The sequence below is a fragment of the Callorhinus ursinus genome, unplaced genomic scaffold, assembly GCF_003265705.2.
Source record: "Callorhinus ursinus isolate GAN/ISIS: 27379988/994484 unplaced genomic scaffold, GSC_fseal_2.0 scaffold8, whole genome shotgun sequence".
Taxonomy (NCBI): domain Eukaryota; kingdom Metazoa; phylum Chordata; class Mammalia; order Carnivora; family Otariidae; genus Callorhinus; species Callorhinus ursinus.
Genome location: NW_027397070.1, coordinates 13,108,588 through 13,132,362, shown reverse-complemented (window position 1 = coordinate 13,132,362; position 23,775 = coordinate 13,108,588). Strand labels below are relative to the sequence as shown.

General features: G+C 38.4%; 1 protein-coding gene across 2 annotated transcripts in view; it reads right to left on the bottom strand.

Moving 5' to 3' along the window:
• Positions 1-597: 597 nt before the first annotated feature.
• The window catches only part of BRMS1L (BRMS1 like transcriptional repressor), a 184,353-nt gene continuing 161,175 nt past the window's right edge, over positions 598-23,775 (bottom strand). The window contains exons 13-16 of one of the 2 annotated variants that reach the window (XR_012378956.1): positions 15,276-15,383; positions 5,869-6,044; positions 3,544-5,628; positions 598-3,455 (exon numbers count right to left, since the gene is read on the bottom strand). The gene's annotated coding sequence lies outside the window, so the exon portion shown is untranslated. The remainder of the gene's footprint in view (positions 3,456-3,543; positions 5,629-5,868; positions 6,045-15,275; positions 15,384-23,775) is intronic. The other variant, XR_012378957.1, reaches the window with a different exon arrangement.

Below are 23,775 nucleotides of genomic sequence, written 5' to 3'. Positions count from 1 at the left end.
TAAATAGTAAGTAAACAGTAACGCATGGTATTGTAATAGTAAGTAAACAGTAACGCATGGTATTGTAAGTTCTAAAATGTGTGCTGATTTAGACTATAAAGTGTTATAGGCATACAGGTAAGGTCAGAGAAGACATTGGAGAGAGCACTTTCTCATTCAGGCAAATCACAAAATGTAGGTTTTCTTTTCACACATGCACTGTCATTTCTGACTTTCAGTCTCTTATTTCTCCATGATTAATACAGAGTGGTCCACTAAAAATCAGACCCATGGCTTTGTCCAGCAGCCTGATTTCAGTCGACATCCCTCACAAAGAAGACTTCACTCTGCACTGTTAGGATGTCATAAAACAATAACAAGGATGAACAATTTTTTTTAATGTTTAACAAGGGCGTGACTTACTGTCTCAGCAGTTATCTTCAGGAAGGAAAGCTGAGGCCTCCACTAATTCCTTTACTGAAGAAGAAGCGTGGCTTGGCTCAGAGAATAAAGCACTCTCATGACTCAGATTCTAAGCTCCAAATCTGACTCTGACCTTGGGGTGGTCACTTAACTTGCAGAGAGAGCAAAAATAAAGGTAAAGAACTTACAGGTAAATAACAATGTTGAAAATGCATTTATTCTTTTTTATGCATTGCCCATTATTCTACACTACAAAACTGCAAATAGACACTGCATTTGGATGAAAGCAATCTTTTAGAGCATTGACCCACTCAAAATACCTAAGGAACATTTAAAGACTATTCTGGGTTCCCAGTCGAATGTCCTTTAAATTAGAAGCCATACATATTTTTACCACGAAGGCATGAACTATAAAAACAGCACTAAGGAGAAAGAAGCTAGATGTATAACATAGAACAACACTGTTTTGCTGCCTCTGTTGGAAAAATAAAGTATGAGCATTATGATGAAATTAAGTTGATTCATTCTTATCACATCTAATAGGACTACTTAAAGAAAAACCACAAAGTGTCAGCAAATAACGATTCCTACTTCAATGGTAAATAAATATCTGCCACAATGATATTACATTGCTTGAGATCAGACTCTGAGAGCATAATAAATTATTGCATATCTTAAACTTTGAGCCCAGAGCATTTTTTTCAAAGAAATGCCTTCTTTTAGGAGGAGATTTAAAAGAGTCAGTTCTATTAATTGAGACTTCCTTGAAAATGGATTCAGCAAATATTCTTATTGTTTTCTAAGCAACTCATCAGCCTGGACATTTACCAGTCGAATTCAAAATTCATCAACATCTTTGATTTAAAGCAGCTATCATAAAAACAGACCTCTTAATATCATATCTTTTGATGATGTTCAGGAAAATCTCGTTATTGAAGCATACATACTATTTTTCATTAGCATATTAATTTAACAAAAGTTTATCTCAAATTTTTTAAAGCACTAAAAGCTTTCTCACAAAGAAGAAATCAGGATAAAGTTGCTGCAAAAACAGATAAAAGATTAGGCTGATCACTTAACCTATTAAAACACTTACGTGATTACATCATTATAAGAAACATAATTAAATGTTCTTGATGCCATTAATTGTGTCAGCCCCATTAATTAACACTAGATGTTAAAAGGAAAATAATCCATTGATCTTTAAAGTTTATAGAACAAAAATCTTTTTAGTTCAATTTCCAATAAATATGAAACACTCTAAGTCACAGTTCCAATGGTCTTAATGATCTAGTTTGAGTTAAAAATAAAAGTTCCACTTAAATCCTATCACAGAAAAAAGAAGAAATCATCTTTGGATTTATTATCACACTTCAATTATCTGGAAACTGTTAGTTCAGCTCTCATAATTCCCGTAAAGATTTTCATCACCATGTCACAGAAAACTTAAATTATGTTTTTTTCCCTTTTTAAAAAAATTTAAATTCAATTAATTAACATATATTATTTGTTTTAGGGGTACAGGTCTGTCATTCATGTCTTATGTAATACCCAGTGCTCATTACAATACATACCCTCCCCAATGTCCATCACCCAGTTACCCCATCCCTCCCACACCCCTCCCCTCCACCAACCCTCAGTTTGTTTCCTGTAACTAAGAGTCTCTTATGGTTTGTCTCCCTCTCTGGTTTCATCTTGTTTCATTTTTTCCTCTCTTCCCATATGATCTTCTGCCTTGTTTCTTAAACTCCACATATCAGTGAGATCATATGATAATTATCTCTCTGATTGACTTATTTCACTTAGCATAATACCCTCTAGTTCTATCCATGTCATTGCAAATGGTAAGATTTCCATTTTTGATGGCTGCATAATATTCCATTGTAGTCACTGTATTCCATTCATCTGTAGATGGACATCTGGGCTCTTTCCACAGTTTGGCTATTGTGGGCATTGCTGATATAAACATTGGGGTGCAGGTGCCCCTTCGGATCACTACATTTGTATCTTTGGCGTAAATACCTAGTAGTACAATTACTGGGTCGTAGGGTAGCTCTATTTTCAGCTTTTTGAGGAACTTCCATACTGTTCCCCCGAGTGGCTGCACCAGCTTGCATTCCCACCAACAGTGTAAGAGAGTTTCCCTTTCTCTGCATCATCGCCAACATCTGTCATTTCCTGACTTGTTAATTTTAACCATTCTCACTGGTGTGAGGTGGTATCTCATTGTGGTTTTGATTTGTATTTCCGTGATGCTGAGTGATGTTGAGCACTTTTTCATGTGTCTGTTGGCCATTTGGATGTCTTCTTTGGAGAAATGTCTGTTCATGTCTTCTGCCCATTCCTTGATCGAATTATTTGTTCTTTGGGTGTTGAGTTTGATAAGTTCTTTATAGATTTTGGATACTAACCCTTTACCTGATATGTCATTTGCAAATATCTTCTCCCATTCTGTCAGTTGTCTTTTGGTTTTGTCGACTGTTTCCTGTACTGTGCAAAAGCTTTTTATCCTGATGAAGTCCCAATAGTTCATTTTTGCCTTTGTTTCCCTTGCCTTTGGAGATGTTTCTAGGAAGAACTTGCTGCGGCCGAGGTTGAAGAGGTTGCTGCCTGTGTTCTCCTCTAGGATTTTGATGGATTCCTGTCTCATCTTTAAGTCTTTCATCCATTTTGAGTTTATTTTTGTGTATGGTGTAATGAAATGGTCCAGTTTCATTCTTCTGCATGTGGCTGTCCAATTTTCCTAACACCATTTGTTGAAGAGATGGTCTTTTTTCCTTTGGATATTCTTTCCTGTTAAATTATGTTCTGGTCTGGGCTTAGAATTGTTCCATTCATACCTTTAAAAACTGCACTTTAGACTTGTCTTTGGGGCCTATGGACAGGGATCCAGCATTCCACTGTTTCCCAAGGACTACGGGTCTGGATACACATGTGGTCTACTAGATGGCACTCTGGAGGGAGACACCATGCCTGGCCTCTGCTCCTAGATTCACAAGTGACTCCTTCTGTGATTCTGGAAGTCCTTTAAAGACGTGGCATGAGTCTTTCATCTGTAAATTAAGAATAAATTCATCCATTTTCTTACCCAAAATTATAGTAAGACTTTGGGGGAAAAAAGTACAAATTACAATTTCCTACCTAATTTCTGATTCTTTGTAGAGGAAGTAAAGGTTCTCTGGGAAAATTAAGGTAGTGGTTTGCACAGTCTTTAAAATACTACAAATAATGGCCCCAGCAATCTCTTTTTAGTTACATTCAAAATGCTATAAGAGTTTATAATGGCCCCAAACTGGAAACAACCCAAATGTCCAGCAACAGGAAGTGGATAAACACACTGTGGGCCTATCTATATAATGGAATATTACTCAGCCATAAAAAGAATCAACTACTGATACATAAAAAACAATATGGACAAATCTCAAAAGACATTAAGCTGAATAAAAAAGCCAGACTCAAAGAATACATACTATATAATTCCATTTATATGAAAGCCAAGTAAAACTAATGGAGATAGAAATGAGATAGTGGTGGGGCACTTGGGTGACTCAGTCAGTTAAGCAACCGACTTGGCTTCAGCTCAGGTCATGATCTCTGGTTCATGATATTGAGCCCCGCATCAGGCTCTGTGCTGAGTGCAGAGTCTGCTTGAGGTTCCTTCTCCCTCTGCCCCTCCACCCATCCCCCCACCGACACCGCTCACGCATGCACCAACATACTCTCCCTCCTCTAAAATAAATAAATAAATAAAATCTAAAAAAAGAAAGAAAGAAAAGAAATGAGGTAGTGGTTACAATAGTGGGTAGGATAATTGACCAGAAAAGAACACAGAAAAATGAGGAGGGATGGTCTATGTCTTGTTTGGGGCGATGGCTATACAGGTTTATACAATTATCAAAACTCACCAATGTGAGCACTTAAAATGTGTGCATTTTATTCTATGTTACTTATATGTCAATAAAATAATCTTGTCAAAACAACTCCTACAGGAGTTGCAATTTGCTGAGGACTCTTCCCCAGACCATAAGAATTGATTTAGAGTTAATAACAGTATTTACCTCTGGGGAAAAGAAATGGGGACCAGGATTAGAGTTATTGGTCAAAACGGACTCTAGCTTTATCTGTAATATTTTTCATCAGTTTAGCACCTTGCTGTTTTCACTTAATATATCTAGGAGATCAATTCACATCAGTATATAGAGCTGCCTCATTGCTTTCAAAGGTTATACAGTTGTGTCAGCCAGGGTTCGATCAGGGAAGCAAAACCATTTAGAGTTATGATATTAGGGATATATTATAGAAATTAGACTCTATATTGGGGGGTAGCTGGGGAAGCAGAGATTCAAAAGGGGGAGTTGACATTTCAGAGGAATCACCAACCAGTCAACCTAAGAAGCCAGGCACATCCTGCTGCCAAAACAGGACCAAAAAGGAAAATGGGGGGCAAGTCTATGGGCAGCTGTTCCTTCTGCATGTCTGTGGCAAAGTACCAGTCAGGAAGACATGGAGCAAAGAAAAGGACATAGAGCAAAGCTGGACATGGAGTAAAAAAGAGGAAGGGCTTGCTAAAAACCACCAGCACCCCTGAGTCTGTCCGGCACTATATCTCACTTCTACGACCCTAAGAGAGTCATGATGCTGATCACTTCCATCTTCCAAGGCTTCCACCAATTCCTCTTTTAGATAATTCTAACTCAGGTATCCTCCAGGAAAGGGTATTCTGGGAAATGTTCTAGCTTACCCAGTTAGCTCTTTACAAACAAACACAATACAGTATTTCTTTGTATGACTTTACCATAATTTAATCAGTCACCCTTTGATAAAAATTTGGGTGGTAACTGCTATTACAAATAATTCTTGAATATCCTGGTCAATCGCCATGCACATATGTAGGAATGCATCTGTAGGATACATCCCCAGGCCAGGATCGGTGCAGGTTGATCCAAATGTCCATTCTTGGTCATATGGCCATGGAAATGGGGCTCCAAACTTGGACCCAGCCTAGTGAGGTCCTTGCCATCTGAGTCAGAGAGTAGGTGTATGGTTTATGGCTCCACCAAAACTGCATTGTCCAGTTCAGAGAAAACAATCCCCAAAGGAAGGTGGACACTTCTTATACACCAGATTTTCTCAGCCTTGGCACTATTGACATTTGGGGCTGGATAATTCTTTGTTTCCACACAAAAATATCTTCTGGAGGATGAAATCAATCCCCATTGAGAACCCCTGGAAAAACAAGTTCCAACCATAAAATGTTTCTGTTGTGAAAGATAATGCTTACCATGAAATGGAAAGGAAAATTTAGAAGTAGAGCAATATCACTCTGCATAATAAGAGAAGAGTGATCTGGTATTTAAGAGTGACAGCCTGGGTGTAAAGGGGACAAGGATATTGGACAGAGAAAAAAGTAACTGAAGGACAGAGTCTGAGAGAAAGAAGTTCCCAAGACAGGAAAGTATGTACTACCAAGAAATGGAGGCACTCCTGGGTGGCTCAGTCTATTGGGTGTCTGCCTTCGGCTCAGGTCACGATCCCAGGTCCTGAGATCGAGCCCCACGTCGGTCTCCATGCTCGGCAGGGAGTCTGCTTCTTACTCTCAGCCTCTCACCTTGCTTGTGCTCTCACTCTCAAGTAAATAAAACCTAAAAAAAAAAAGAGAGAGAGAGAGAGAGAGAAATGGAGTGTGCCCAAGGAGAAGCTACTTGGAAAATGTTTACATTTAAAAAAAAAAAAGTTTATGTTTTAATTTTCCCTTAGGCTCTGAGAACAATCATTGTAAATACTGTACTCATTTTTTCCCCTATTTGCAATCCTCTCTTTTACCCCCAGATCTTCACGAAAAGTTCTCTACACACAACTGCCTTATTTATATCAGTGGTACTCTGGGGAAAGAAGAAAGAAGGTGGTATCCAGAGATGAAGAGAGAGGAGAGCAAATGCCTAGACATGATGCTGCCAGGCAGTAGGATTTAGATTCCACACAAATACCTCCAAGAAATCACAGAAATGTTACAGAGGAGGCACACTGGACTCCCACATTGCATGGAATGGGGTGTTAAGCCATTTTAAGTGGATGTTAAAGGAAAGGTTAGCCATAGGAGGTGAACTTGGAAACATGTTACATACATTTTCATCATATGCATAAACAGAGATCTGGAAAGGTGTATAGAGTAAGAGCATGGACTCGAGTCAGGCTGTGTTTGAATCTCAATTCTGCCATTTAGAACTATGTTTCTTTGTGCAAGTTATGAAAGCCTCTGAGACTCCATATCCTCACCAGTCAATAAGGAAACAGTATCTACCTTGTAGGGTTGTTAGGAGGATGCAATGAGGTACGGCTGTAAAGTGTTTAGATAAGTGCTTAGAATATAGTAATTGCCCTACAAGGGCTTGTGACGTAAAATAAACCCATATACATCAAATTGTTAAGAATTATTTCTAGGGATTAGGATCATGGGGGGATTCAAATTGTCCACATTTAATACTCATTTCTGAATTGTTAAAATTTTCTACAATGATGCTGTGTTACTTACTAAATTGGGGGAAAACAATAAAAAGATTTCCACTTAGGAAAAACGCAACCCATTATCTTCACAAGCATTATCTTCGTGGTAAGCATTAGGAACCCCTTCTTTTCTACAATAAACGGTCACATAATCAACTTACTATAAAGTTTTCTGTTAAAATAGAATACCTGTGTTTTAAAGTTCAAATCTGGACATGTGTCCAGTTCAAGATCTATCATCAGAAGACAAATAAGACTAACGAACACATTTGTTTGGATTCTACTTCTGTTTCTGGAGTTTGTTACCTTCATAGGACTCATTAGTGTTTACATGTAAGAGATAATATGCTTGAATCATACAAATCTTGCATTTCTTAAATAGGGACCCAGATTCATTCATTATTGGTAAATAATTAAAATTGCTATCAACTATAATATTCTTCCTTAAAATACATTACGGGGTTGACAAATAGAATTACAAATAGAGGACTCTGCCCTGTTAGTCCCATTTGGACACAATAACAAGACGTAAAATGTTCACGTTTGGAGATGTTTACAAATCACTATGTAGCTCCAAGTACCTCTTCGACCTTTTATACAGGTTAAGCTTGGTTTAAGCTAACAACAGATCCACAGATATTTGTTATACTTTTGCCTGTGTAAGGACTATAGTTAGAGCCTCTCAGAATTTAAAGACACACATGCTATTGTTCCTGGCTCCTGGGTGGCTTACACTCTCCTTGTGAGGACCACAAAGTTTCCTGGGCTAGTGGCAACAGAGGGCAGGGAGGGGAGGGAAGAGGACTTGCATTAGGAGACTCTATTTCCTTCTGTGCCCACGGCAAACGCCATCAGTCAGCCTTTTCTTTCCCCTTCTTTCTGTAACTCAGGCGAATCAATTACAGAAGCAAAAATAGCCCCACTAACCCAGGCAAGTGTGGGGCCCAGAAAACACTCTGGCAGCTTTGTTTTCTACGGTCTGGAGAATGAAGATCCCTGCAGCTTATATGATGGGGACTATGGAACATCTAGAACAGAATTCGCAACCTTGGATTTATGACCAGTAGGAGACACGAGGAGTATTAAACAAATCGAGGATTAGATGCTACTGTCAACCAACACATTAGGAGCCCTCACCCAGCCATTTATTTCCATATTCTGGCAAAGACACTCCTCCCTCATTTTGGAAATTTCTGTTCTCCTCCCCACTCCAGCCATGTGGTTACAACGGGAGCCGGTATGCTCTTACATGATCCAGCCCTCCTTGTCACAGCTGATTGGTCCAAGGGTGAGAAGCCACCTGAAATGGCCAATTGCAGTTCTTCCCCAGTATTTTTTTGACATGGATCTGGGAAAAAGAGAGTCTGTCTCCCTGGTGGAAAAAAAGTTGTAAAATGGGAAACTGTTAAACAAGGTGTCAATAACCCTATAACTGCCAAGTAGAGAAAGCTGGTTGGCAGTGGGAGAAAATAAAGCCAGCATTAAGAGAAGAGGGAACCAAGAAAGAGGCCCTTCCTCTGATTTGGTCGGCCTACTCTTCTTCCAATTATGGCAGCTCCCCCAAGATCTTTCCAATAAATCCTCCTTTTTCTTAAACTACTTGAATATGGATTTCAGACACCTGTCTAAAGTATAGTGACTCAAATACATTTTTCCCAGCACACATATATTATGGAGCAATCCTTAAATATGGCTTGGGTACAACCAGCCTATTTTTTGACAGAACAGATTCAGCCTGATACTGATATTCTATGGGCTTGATGTTGTAATGGAGTTCTCTAATTAGCAGAGGTTTCATACCAAGTCGGTGTGATAGATTTTATCACTGGGCTATTAGATCACTTTGATGGAAAGACTCTGAACCTGATATTTCCTCTTCTTGTCTTTGATCAACATTGCCTTGTATGTATTAGGTGACAAGCGGCAAACTTCAGGAATCCTTTGGTGAATGTCATTTTCCCACTGTAAATTGTCCTGTATGTAAATGACTTTTGGTCAGACATCAGGGCATCACAGGACTGAAAGAAATCTTACTACTTTCATAGACCATTTGTTGGAAGCCATCTTAAGTCTGGTAAAAATCTCCCGTAATCAGGTATGTGTTATGCAATCAATGCAACCTCTTTAGAACACTTCTATATTACTACCATCAATCCAAAAAGCAGTAACACCATTTTCAGTAATATCCAATACTATTACAAAATACTAGTCAATACTATTACTATACTCTCATAGCTAGTTCGGGAACTCTAAAGTCTCCTCTTTCTCAGTCCTTTAGGATAGAGATCAATATGCTTTCTTATAAAAAGGAACAATAACAGTATTAAAACAAAACAGTAGCGTAAATAATAAACCATGCAATCTCATTTTCTTTGTGAAATAAGTTATTACAGTATTGCTGATTGCATGCAGAGGCAAAATGCTACCAGTGGCAACTGCAGTAAATTCACTGGGGTTCATTGGCATACTTTCAAGAATTTAGAATGACTCATGGAATGAGTGTTAATGGAATGAAAACCTCCATTCCATCTACTCAGCGCATGGCAAGCCAATCTAATTGTTTTTCCCTAAAGCAACCAATGCAACAGTCAGGTATTCATGCAGCCCATTATTTCCTTTTATCCTGGAAGAAGCAGGAGCCTTGAGAGACAAGATCTAGGGAAGTCCTGAGATTTTTCTTTGACTTTTATGAGATTTCCTAAATCCGCACAACATGTTTGAAAGCCAGGATCGAACCATCAACATAGGTAATCACAGTGTTTAAGGGAGAAACTGTATGTTAGTAAATGAATATTTATTGGGTAACTACCACGGATTAAGTTCTGTGCTAGACACTCTTAACCTTATAACCTAGTTATATAAACTATATGTAGTTGTATGCAACTATGAAACAACTATGAAAGGCGGTATGAGAACGTAATTAAAACTAATCTGTGTAGTGTTCATCCAACCCCATGCTACTCAAAGTGTATCAGCACTACCAACAACATCAGCACTACCTGCCTGGGAGCTTATTAGAAATACACAATCTCAAGCCCTATCCCAGACCTTCAAAATCAGAGCTGCATTTGGATAATATCCCCATTTGTACGTTCAAGTTTGAGAAGAACTGATTTCACCAACTCCCTTGCCTTATAATTGAGGAAAATAAGGCTCTGGGAGGTGAAGTGATGTGTCGTCACCAAACAGCTAGTTACGGACCCAGCTGGGATTCCCAGGTCTCCTCACTAGCAGGCCGATGGACTCAGGGTACTGCAGGATTTCAGACAAGAGGAAGTTAAGTGTGTTTCGTTCCCTCAAATGACTATTGATTGTTCCCATCATCTCCATTCAAAGCACACACCGAGGGCCTGAGTGAACCCAATCACTCAGCCTCCTCCCGAAACCCCTTGCAGGCCAGGCTCACAGCAGCCTCCTTCACCGGCTGGCACTCAAGCCTCAGTCCTCCCTGGAGGGCCCCCCCCTGCACAGGTCCCAGTTCTAATCCTTTCCCGGAGGCCCAGCTAAACAACTAGCCGCTTCATGAAGCCTTTCTCAATGACCCCAAACCCCTTTAGTCCCTCCCTTCCTAATTTAGATTTGCTCCTACATTCTGCAGAGTACATCTTAGTTCCCTATTACAGCCCAACATTACAGCATTTTCTAACTTTCTGCACTATACCTATTGGCAAATGCTTTCATAATGATAATATAGATGCAATCTTTTTCTCTATTGCCCTTTTCATAAATTGGATCCGTGTCTCCTTTCCTAACTAGTTTGCTTTTATCTTATTGTATTAGACTATCATAATACCAGGCACAAAAATAATTCTAAACTCTTAATGGTAGAAGGGACCAAGCTCTTTCTCAATGCAGGGACCCCCGCTAAAACATCCCTGAGACACAGTCATTGAGTTTTACTTGCATCCTTTCTGTGTTGGAATTTTCTACATTTTTAAGGCAGCATTTTTTTTTTTATTCTGAATAACTTCAGCTGTTAGAATATTTGGGGCTGAAATCTACTTGCCTCTGACTTGTAGCGTGTGTCCTCAGTTCTGCCCTTTCAGGTACTTTAGAACAGGTCAGATAATATCTTCCACAGGAGAGTGCTGCAAGTATACCAACTAATTGGCCAGAAGTGATTTGGCAGCACAAGGCAGGCCTAGCAGTTAGAAGCAATAAAGATTCTTTCATTTCAAGCCTGTATCCTGCATTTCCTGCTTCCATACTTCTTAATGAATTCATGCTACTAATAAGTTTGTGTTGAATACCTAATATGTGCTAGTCTCTATGCAGGATGTGCCTTTCTGGGGGTTACTGAAACAGAGGAAGATCAGGAGATCACACACATCCTTGACACAATGCAGAATAGAAAACAAGTTTCACAGTGGAAGCCTGGGGGCCACTGGATCCCACTCTGCATTTCATCCAGGTCTTCCTCAATGTCAAAGTATAAACCCCTCTAGTCATTGCTTCTCTCCCATCCTCCTCTCCTGATCTGGTTCTGTATTTCTCCCTGGGCAAGTGATTTTTCTCACGGCTGCTCTCCTAGATAATCCTTTCCACGATGCATTCTAGAATTCCAACTCCAAAGTAAATAAACACCCCTAAACCCTCAGTCTTTTCCCAAAACTCTCTCTCTACCTGCCTGCTAAAATTGCCACTGAGGATGCTGCCTCCTCTCTCTATTAAAGTGAAGGCTGCTCATTTTCCCACACCACACAGTCAGGGAAGGAGGGCTTGGCATCTTGGAGCCTCCTAATGGCCTTCCAGATTTTTGTGCATTCATTCTCTCATTCACTCAGTAAATAGTGAGTGTCCCCTATGTTTCAGAGACACACCGGGGCCCTTTACCTAGTGTACAAACACCTCTTTTACGGTTACTAGAATGTATTCTAGTTACAAGAGTCCCTAGAGAGTCATGTGACAAGTTCCTTTCTGCTATAGAGACAATTTGTTGTTGCTGGACAACTACAACATTAAAGCAAAAATCGCTGAGTTGAGGGCACATTTTCAGTCGGGTTTCTGAACTCCATTTGCCTTTCTAGGGGAGTGAGACTACCACTACTGATGATGATTACTACTTCCTCATCATATTACAATTTGGGAGGGGCGTGGATTCTACTTTCACATATTCAAGAGAGTGAAAGATAAACAAAGGAAATTAGTAATGCGAAAGGTTTAGAGAGGTTTTGTTTTTTTTTTAAAGCTTTTATTTATTTGACAGAGAGATAGAGAGAGCAGGAACACAAGCAGGGGGGGTAGGAGAGGGAGAAGCAGGCTTCCCGGCCAGCAGGGAGCCCGATGCAGGAACCTGAGCTAAAGGCAGACACTTAACGACTGAGCCACCCAGGTGCCCCGGTTTATAGAGTTCCATCATGCTTTATAATGAGATACCTGAGGGCAAATACTACTGGAAGATCCATACCTTTCTGCTTTCTCCTTAATGATGCAAGTTCCAATGAAGCTGGTGTCTGCAATCTTCCCTCAACACTTTGAACTATAAGGAACCTGAGGACTAAGGGACAGGGTGGAAATATGGGCCATTATTTTGGTGGCTTTTTGTGGATTTCACAAAGCTGCAAGGACCAAGTGGCTCTAGAGAAGTCCCCTGGTTGACACCCAGGCCATGTCAGTCACTCTCTCTCACCAAGGCTTCACCACCTCAAGGAGTTTACCAGCTGAACTTCATTAACCAGTCGGCCCTGAAGAGTCTTCAGTCAGCTACAGGATGTGTTTTTTGCATTCTGTTTTATGTTGTCTTTTCATCCCCAAGTAAAGCTGTCTGCAGAGACCAATTCTACCTTTTTATCTATTAAAAAAGGCATAAAATCTATACATGTTGAATTGAGACCTCTCGTACTGTTCTCATCAGAATATACAGTTTTAAGAGCGGTGTGCAAAGTCTATTAGCGGAGCACTCCATGTCATGGAAGCCCCTTCCGACTCACCTGGGGCTACCTGTAAGCAAACAATTAATAAGCTTTTTTTAAATGACAATATACTAAAAAGTATTATAGCATCTAATAGCTTTTTGTCGCATAGACAAATATATAGTTCTAAAACAGAAGTACAAAATGGATGGGTTCTGATATTTTACCTAGGTTGAAAGCTGGCTTTTAAATAGCTGTAGCATATTGGTTGGCATCATGGAGGTGAATCTGAATTTCCAAGCAGGAATGCTTCACATTTCTGAATATCTGAATAAATGAGTTGTTCAAAGGTATTCACCACACACATACACACATACACACTTTGATCACTGGCAACTTTTCCCTGGATTAGTCAGGCTTGAGTCAAGTATGTTCACCCACTCTGCCTTTCACCAGTGCCATCTCTTCATATACCCGTAACTATCTGGCACAGGGTGAAATCATGATTTAGCAAAGGGGCAAGTAGGAGGCTAAATGGAGTGCTATCTCCCCTAATTGCTATTTAAGCGAGACAATAAAAAGGATGAAACAAATTAAATTAGCTAAGAAGCAAGAGCATCCCAATGAACTGGCCAAGATAATCAACTTGGAAAATTAGCTATTAAACCTCCACACATGCTCATTTTCATAATATTTTGTGTGTGCTTGTGAAACGCAACCCCCCATTGAAATTGCTGGGATGAAGGTGCTCTTCATTTCTCTGAGATAAGTCATTTGCAATTGGTCTTAATGAAGTTGGTAGTGAGATCTGTTGTTAATGCCCTAGTTCATCATTTTCCATTTCAGTGCTAGAGTGTTTTGATTGGGGTAGGGGAAGTACATAAAAGAGGAGAGCAGTTGACTCAAACTAGTTACTTCTCTGAATTTTTCTACCTGATTCTATTCTTATTTTCAAATATGTGTACTAGAGTATGAGTTTGGGGTTGTATTATTATTACCTTTGTGTTATCATCGTCGTCGTCATCATCATCATCATTTAAATACCTGATCTTTACTGATTTTCAGACTACCTTTATTTTTATGAGATTTAATAATTCCTATTTTTAAAATATTTTCTATCTCATCATCCTTGTCTCTCAATGTTAGCCACTCTTATATATAGGTCTTCATACTTACAAAGAGTTAATTCTTTATTACTCATGGCAGTCATCAAAAGACCACAAGCAGTAATATAATCTATAGACAATAAATATCTATGCTTCATTTTACGCAATTATTCTAATTTTATAGTCCATGGAGCTGTTATTAGAATACAAAATTTGGGTAGCCAAATGAGTTTATTTAATATACTTCTTTCTCTTTTCTGTAGTTTCAAGTTTTTATTTAAATTCCAGTTAATAACATAAGCGTAATATTAGTTTCAGGAGTAGAATTTAGTGATTCATCACTTACACAGAACACCCAGAGCTTATCACAGCAAGTGTCCTCCTTAACCCAACACCCATTTAGCCCATCCCCCAACCCACCTCCCCTCCAGCAATCCTCAGTTTGTTCTCTATAGTTAAGAGTCTTATCTGTTCCATAGTTTGCCTCTTTCCCCCATGTTCATCTGTTTCCTTTCTTAAATTCCACATATGAATGAAATCATATAGTATTTGTCTTTCTCTGACTATTTCACTTAGCATAATACTCTCTAGCTCCATCCATGTTGTTACAAATGGCAAGATCTCATTCTTTTTTATGGCTGAGTAATACTCCATTTATATACATATTGTACTATATATATTTGTGTATATGTATATGTACATATATTATGTATATATGTATATGTATATATATACACACATATGTGGAATAATACTCCATTTTATATATGTATCTATAAAATCCACATGTCTTCTTTATCTCTTTATCCATTCATCATTCAGTGGACATTTGGGCTCTTTCCATAATTTGGCTATTGTTGATAATGCTGCTATAAACATCAGGGTTGCACTCCCTTTCTACTCATTGCTTTGCTAGATCATAATGGCTACTCAAGACAAAACAGGTATTGAAGTATGTAATTGAAACTGAAAACTTTTTAATAGAAAGAGTAATGAATTTGGATGATTCACAATCAAAAAATATGAGAGCTGCTGTCCTGAAGATTATTCAGATAAGAATGCTTTAATTGAAGATTATGACAGTTAATTTCATTTGTCAACTTGACCGGACTAAGGGATGCCCAGATAGCTGGTAAAACATTGTTTCTGGGTGTGTCTGTGAGGGTGTTTCTGGAAGATATTAGCATTTGAATCATTTGAGTGAGTAAAGATTGCCCTCACCATTGCAGGTGGGCATCATCTAATCTTCCAATCTTGAGAGGCTGAATAGAACAAAAAGACAGAGAGGAAGGGTGAATTTGCTCTCTGCCCTCCAATATCAGTTTTCTTGGTTCTCAGGCCTTTGAATGTGGACCAAGACTTACACCATCACCCCCAGTTCTCAGGCCTTCAGACTCACACTGGGACTTACCACTGTCGGCATCCCTGGTTCTCAGGCCTTCCGGTTCGGATTAGAACTACACCATCAGCTTTCCTGTTCTCCAGCTTGCAGATGGCAGATCATGGGACTTCTCAGCCTCTGTAATAATGTGAGCCAGTCTCTCATAATAAATCTCTTTCTACATAGTATCAAGATAGATAGGTAGGTAGGTAGGTAGATAGATAGATATAGATATCCTATTGGTTCAACCCTGATTATTTATAGAGATTAAAAACACATCCTTTCCTAATGGAGTATTAGTTTTGCCTACCCATCTTCCTCTTGGTTTATCTTCATGGAGCTATTTTTTCCCCCACCAAATATTTGACTCCACTCCCAAAGAAAATAGTTTCTATAGCCTTTTCCTTGTATATGTGAATAAGCTACATTCTGAACTTGGAGCAAGATTGAGTCATCTCAGAACTGTCAGACCAGAATTTCAGAGATCTCATATGTATCATGGAGCAGCTTAACAGTAGGGGTTCTACGGGCCTTGGGTTGTAGAAAAGTACAAACTTATGCCTGGTACTGAGAAAGCCAATTTTCAAACGAAGTAGTGCTCTGCATATTCAGTCTTATTTATTCTTTATCATTTGAGAAGAAAAAAAAAAAAGGAAGACCAAATGAAGAGGGAAACTCTACATCAAAATGAGAAGATGATACTTCAGGCCAAGTGTCTGGCATTAGTATTAATTTCAGCTAAATAGATAATGCCTAATGGCTTGTAATTAGATTAAAATACATTTTCACTAGAAAGACAAAGAGGTCTTCTTACCTTTTGAAGTAGAGATCAATAGGAACTTTTGGTAGATACACAATTGCGAATTAATATTAACTTCGGTACACATTTTGAATTTCTTCATCAGAGATAGAATGATACATGTCCCTGGCTTACATGTGTATTAAAACAATTAAAATGACAAGTACATTCACTCAACTGTCACGCCACCAGATGCATTTCTGCTTCATTAGGAGTCAGCACAGTAGGTGTTCAGTAAGACAAACATCTATTAGTAAATTAGAGTTATTGGTATATTATTCTAGATACATTCAAGTTGTTTTGTTGCCTTTGTTAAGTTTCCCCAAATATTTACTGAGTGCCTGCTATTTCCCAGGGTATGGTATTTATTCTGGGGATACAGTATAAGGATGAGTTAGACAGAGCCCCTGCCCCCAAAGAGCTCACAGGTGTGAAGTGTGATGACAGACAAGGAAATGACAAGCTGGGAAATGGAGTGTGTATGTTGTAAAAGATAAAGTAGAATATTTGTACTTTCAAACAACTTAATCCATTTTGTTCCTCTGAGTTGTAGCTCATTCTTCATTATTTGTTAAATCTTACAGTTGCCTTACAGTAAAAGGAAAAATGATGAACGATAAACATCTATAGAATCCCAACTATATTCCAGGTATTTTACATTTAAAAATAATGCAACCTTGTCTCAGAATCACAGGCCTTAAGAGCCGAAAGAAAACCTGTATTTTAAAAAAGACTTAACATTAAAAACTAGCATGACAGAAGAAGAAAAGGTAAAGACAAGTTTGAGAAACCTTAATCTAGGTCACATGTTAAATATATGGACTTTCATGGTCTCTTCTGGGTACCTCGGATGGATAAAAGATGGCTGCGAATTCTTTGCCACTCTGTCCATTAAGACGCAGACCCATTCTCCTTGAATCTGGGTGGTCTCTGTCACAATGTTGACCAATAGAATCCAGCAGAAATCATGCTATGCTACTCTTCCAGGCCTAGACCATAAGAAACTGGCAGCTTCCACTTCCTCTCTCTAAGAACACTCAACTCTTGCAATACAGCCATTGTCCTGTGAGGAAGCCTAAGCAACCCTATGTGGAGAGGAACCAAGGATCCTGACCAATAGCCCCAGTCAAGCTCCCAGCTGACAGCCAATACCAAATTGCCAGCCATGTAAGTGACCACGTTGGAAGGGAATCCCCCAGCACCAATCTAGCTACCTCTGCTGACACCATCTGGAGCAAATGCAAGCTGCCCAGAGGAGCCCCTCCTGAATTCTTAACCCACAAAATTGTGAGTAAAATACAGCTGTCTTTCGGGGCAGGTGGTGGGGACGGGGGTGTCAACTGTTTACATAGTAATAGATCATGAGAATAGAACCTGATCATGATTAGTATCATCACCTCCATGTAAAGTGGTTAAAAGTCAGGTTCTGAAGTCAAACTGCCTGAGATCTAGCTGTGTGACCTCAAGACAATTTAATCTCTGTGTCTCAGATCCTTCTTCTATAATATTCGGTTAATTATAACCTAAGTCTTAGGACTTTTTGAAAGAATTAAATGAAACAATTCACATAAAGCACTTAGAAACTGCCTAATGCATAACAGTATTGAAAATTCACTATTATTATTGTGAGAAAATGCTGAATTAGAAACTACTGACTTTTAAATGGACTTTGAGAACACATCTGTCACAGCTTGGGAGCTTGTCTGTCTGTATATTAGAATCTTCAGCTTTACTCTGCTCAGCCTCCCATATAAAATCATGAGCATTTCAATGACTGTCTCCCTCCGGGTTAATGTGGTGTTATCCCAAGCTCTTATATTTCATGTACTGTGAAAATATTGTTTCAAGAAATGGTCTGCTCATCAAAACCGTGTATCTCAATTGTGTTAAGTATATAATGACTTGCCATGTTAGCAAGATAAATCCAGGGTTAATTTAATGTAGGTATCTGAGATTTATTTTATTTTTTCTGGCTCTGTGAATTGAAACATTTCTTCCAGTTAATTTTTTTTCTGTGTTTAGTTAGAAGCGTTATTCCAACAAGCAGATTGACAGATCAAATACCAGTTTCCAAAATTCTGAATTGTTTAAATTGAGCAAGAGTTCCATCCTCATGAGCATTCTGAAAATTATTTATATTGCTCTTAAATGTTACTGAATTCTGCTGCTATGAACCAGATAACCTAGGGTTTGTCTTAGGGTTCAAAATTAATTTTGAACAATTCTGCTAGCCATAACCTATGAGATTACTTGTGGGGAGAAAAATCAAAGAAAGCTAACAACAACAACAAAAACAAAAACACACAGTCAAACAAAACACACAAAATACCACACATGCGATTTTTTTTTACAAACACAAGTTTGCAAATTGAGGTCTGATTAATAAATTAGTCTCATTAAATTACGGTTGTTAATCTAAAAACAATCTCCCTGTGACACAAGAGTATATGTAGGAACATATTCTAAGTTGATTGTTGTCAGGAACTCAGACTAGTATCACATGTCAATTTGTATTACTTTCCTTACAGATCATGAATGGCTTTACTTGAAATATCTTAATTTGTGCATCAGGTTCTCTAAATGGGAAAATTCCCTGAATATTTGTGCAAAATGAAGGCAAAGAACACTATAAATTGAAAGGCAATAAAAGGAGTTTATTTCCAAGCCACAGCTTGGAATCATCTCTGTTTTGAATGTTGCTGGCAAAGAATGCATTCTTGATTAGGCTTTGTTGATAGGCAAAATGTAGAGCACATTTCCAGTTCCCTAAGTCTCTGAGACTCTAGAAATCCAATTCTGAGCTACATAAAATAGCTCAGCACAATTCTCCCCTCCCCCTGCCCAAAAAAGCAGTACTTAACAAGGATAGAGCTGACAGCACGTAAGAGAACTAATGATTTCTAGAGTGATCCGAATATATATACAAACTTTTTAAAAAAATTGATGTTTAAAAAAACATCATGGAGGAGAGAAAGATGAAATTGTCTTTGTTTTTCTTTTTTTTTATTTAAATTTTACTTGGTTAACATACAATGCAATATTGGTTTCAGGAGTAGAATTCAGTGATTCATCACTTATATACAACACCTGGTACTCATCATAACAAGTGCCCTCCCCTTAATACCCATCACCCATCTAGCCCATCCCCACCCACCCACCTCCCTCCATCAACCCTCAGTTTATTCTCTATTGTTAAGAATCTCTTATGACTTGCTTCCTTCTCTTTTTCTTTCCCCCCCTCCCATATGTCCATTTGTTTTCTTTCTTAAATTCCACATATGAGTGAAATCATATGGTATTTGTCTTTCTCTGACTGATTTCACTGAGCGTAATACACTCTAGCTCCATCCACGTGGTTGCAAATGGCAAAAGGTCTTAGTAAGAAGTCCACCTCTGCCAATGACAAAGGAGAAAGAGGAAAAATGTGGAAGGACCGAGAGGCCAATGTTTGGAGAGAGGAGCTAGGAAGTATTCATGATTGAAATATATCACGTGCTATCAGAATTGCTTCTAGAGCAGCGGTGCCAGAAGCTGCTACCCCTAAAATCTGCAGATATCTTATAAAAGTAAGAACGAGAATGACTGGAATTAGTTCCCGGTTCCATCACTGGCCAATTGTATGATCGTCGAAATATCATTAAATATTCTTCGTTTCCCCAGCTATATATTAACAGCAATTACCACATGCCCGCTATTTGTCCTACTGAAATCCCATGAACTAAAATTCCTTGAAAAAAAAAAAAATAAATAAATAAATAAAAAAAATAAATAAATAAAATTCCTTGAAAGTCGTATGTCACTTAAATGATACAGCTTCACGGTTATCATTTTTGTCATCCCCATTCCCAAAGCCCATCTTAGGAGTGAACCTTCACAGGCACTGAGGCCTCGCCCTTTCTTCAAGTGCTGATTCCTCGGCGTCTTGTTAGTTCTGCTTCTTCCATTGAGGGCAGGCTCAGAACCTCCCACAGAACCACAGAGAATGTCACCAGTTTCCTTGTTGTTATTGTTGTCATTGACCCTGACCGACAGGTCCCATTCTTGGCAGCCCTCTCCTCTAGGGCTCCACATCTCACAGGGCTACAACATTTCTGTCATCAGATTACCTCCAGATACACGGTCCCCCCACAAACATTAAGTCTAATGAAAACATTACCAAAAGGTATTAAAAGGTGAGCCTGCATGTTTTACATTTCCCCTAGAGCCTTACTCTTGGTGATTTACATAACTGCTTCAGAATATTCAAAATCCATTTATAAATGTCACCATTTGCAGAGATTATTTGTATATTGCTCTTAATTAACTTCAACTTCAAAATCTAGTTGGCTAGGATCAGGGGGTTTTGTGCATCCTATCTCCTGTCTCACTCGGCACTGGTTTAATTATGTTCCCAGCTTGCTTTCACCTAGATCAAAAGAGGGAGAGAGGACTTGAGAAGGATTATCATAATAAATAAAATACGTTTGCTCGTTCTTTGGTTCCCCATTCTGTGTGTTTTTTCAGTTTGTATTGTAGATATAATGAATGCGCAACATGTCTATTCTACATATGATAATGCATCCAGGGTACTGAAGACACTTAAATATTAAAACAACAACTGTGTTATTTAAAAACTGAACCTAGTTTCTAGCGCAACATTTTGTCTCAAGAGAATGTAGAACAAATAACTCACAGTATGTTTTTAATGGTCTACACTCTTTCAGAAACCATAGCAAGAGAAAAAGGTCATCCTAACCATTTACTCATAAAATAAGAGTCACACTAATTTTAAGATTGATGAAAATCACGAGATAGTATCATCTACAATCAGAATAAGCAAAAAGAAATTCAAGAGATGTCAGATTCATGGAAAAACAAAACTAGCTACAGAAAACCTCGTGCATATCATTTGATTTTTTGATGCTCACTTGAAAAATTTTCAAATAGCGCTACAAGTATACAGCAAAAACAAGCTAAAGTGCATCTTTCTTCTTCACAACCCTTCAACCAAGTCCCACTCCCCTGTCATGGTGGCCCTACTCAGAACTTAGTATGCAGATGTTTTCAAAACAGTTTAATGCCATACATACACTACTATGTATATACAATGTTCATAAAATATAATCATACAAATAATATATATATGGATGTACACATTCAGGCATTTACTTAATGATTTTCCTTTTGATGATCATAAAGGTTGTTGAATACCTTAACAAATACACCTTTGGGCATATTCAAAGGATACACTTTAATTTTGGTATTTACAGCCAAATTTGCCTTCCAAATAATGACTAAGGCAATTAAACTCTTACTAACTGTATGGAAGTGAACATTTTCCTCCATTTATCCACAGTGGACACTGTGTCACCATTCCTGTTTTCCAGTACAATTAGGAAGTTATTCTTTATTCTATAATTTCAGTGGAAACTTGGAAAAGAGCAGAGATAAAGTATATGCTCAGTCTTCTATCTTTTACTACAGGTACCACTAAGTGAAGTATCTAAAACCAGGAACAAAATATATAAATCTTTTCTCTGAGCAAAATTTGGTTAAACACACACATGGTTATCTCTAAAATATCCCAAAGGGGGTGGAGTGACAATCTGGAATTCTTATAATATACAAAAGGGCCATTAGGTGGCAAATACCAGAAAGCCACAGTTGCTTCTGAAATTTTATGTAGTTCAAACCACAAGCTCTAGAGAAATAGAGAAGATTTTAAGATTGGAGATACTTTGGTATTTAAGAGCACCACTCTCCCCCCTCCAAAAATAACCTGCCATAAGAGGTTGTGGAGATAAAATATAGAATAATGACATTTATTTTGAGGTCTGGTTACGAGTAAAAATCCAAACAACTTTATTACTGTAACAATTCAACACAATCATGCCTTATGGCACTAACCATGAACAATTGCCCAGCTTTTGTCTGAGTGGAGACAACATAGTAAGAAAGACACATAACCAACTTCTACAGGAGCTATTTATAAAGCAAAAAGAATTAAAACGTGTCCATTTGCACATTGTGCTCAGTAGAACAGAATGGTGAGACTGAAAATATACCAACTATACTGTTTAAACATGAATACATTATAAAAGAGCATGTTATAAATAGGTGAGAATTATGGAACAAATGGTTTTGGGTGATTAAATCAAAATTCCATTAAAATAGGGATTTTCACTTTACGCCATTTAAGAAAATAAACTCCAGATAGATTAGAGAGATAAGGATAGAAAAGATAATACTTTGAAAAATTAGCAGATAGAGAATAGAATGATTGTCAGATTGACGGAGAACGTCAACTTTCCTATCCTTGAAATGTAGAGGTCACAAAGGTAAAGCTGACATTCAAATAAGAAAAACTGTCCATAAGTGATAGTAGCATTGCTATTTTTAAGAAGAACATCAAGGCCAAGGCTATAAACAACAACTCACACAAAGAGTAAATACACACAAAGGAGCAAAGGTCATTCCTGCTGGTATTCATAACAAACATGAGGCACTGACCCCGCTTACAGTGGCATATGTTTTAAAATGTGGCTAAAACTGTTGTATAACCCTTTTGGAAAGCAACGTGACCCTACCAATAAAGAGCCAGTAAATTGTACATACATTTTAATTAATAATAAGTATTCTAGAAATTTATCCTAGGAAATAAAATAAAACCACTATTTACTGTGCTCGGTACCTTACATACATTATCTTATTTAATTCAACAAGAGAATAAACCTCATAAGCACAGATATATTCTTTGTAGTGCTTCCTGCAAAAGGACAAACATTCTAAATGCCAACCACAGGAGAAAACATTAAAAGTATGGTCCACTGGCACAGAATGCACCCATTTAAGACAACAACAACAAAAACCATTTTGAAGCCTAAATAGATGTGCACAGTGATACCATAAAAATTATTTATTTGAGGGAGTTCCAGCTTTCTCCCCTCTCTGTCTCATAACTTGTACACATTCTCATATCTGTGTACCTTGTACAAATGTTTCCTTGGACAAATTCACCCTAGAATCAGAGTTAAGGTCATGGCAGGGGGGGCGGTGGTACAGGAAGAGACTCATCCTCCCAGAACACACATTTTGCTGTGGGAGAGAGCGGTCACTGTTGGAGGGTTCCAGCTGGAAGGCGGCAAGAGACTACTGAGGGACCAAGGAGATAAGAGCAAGATGAGAGAAAGCAAGTTCTACTGAGGGTGCAAGAATGAGAAGCTCCCTGGAGTTTCTAAGTGTTGAAAACAGGGGGAAACACTAGACTTCAGCAAGATTTGCTGACGTCTAAGGACATCTGCTCTGTTTAATGTGAATCAAGTTTGAAATTCCTTTCTGGGCTCCCCTTTTATTTTATTTTTTTTTAAATTTTTTTATTGTTATGTTAATCACCATATATTACATCATTAGTTTTTGATGCAGTGTTCCATGATTCATTGTTTGTTCATAACACCCAGTGCACCATGCAAAACGTGCCCTCCTCAATACCCATCACCAGGCTAACCCATCCCCCCACCCCCCTACCCTCTAGAACCCTCAGTTTGTTTTTCAGAGTCCATCATCTCTCATGGTTCGTCTCCCCCTCTGACATACTCCCCTTTTCTTCCTCTCCTGTTATCTTCTTCTTTTCCTTTTTTCTTAAAATATGTTGCGTTATTTGTTTCAGAAGTACAGATCTGTGATTCAACAGTCTTGCACAATTCACAGCGCTCACCGTAGCACATACCCTCCCCAATGTCTATCACCCAGCCA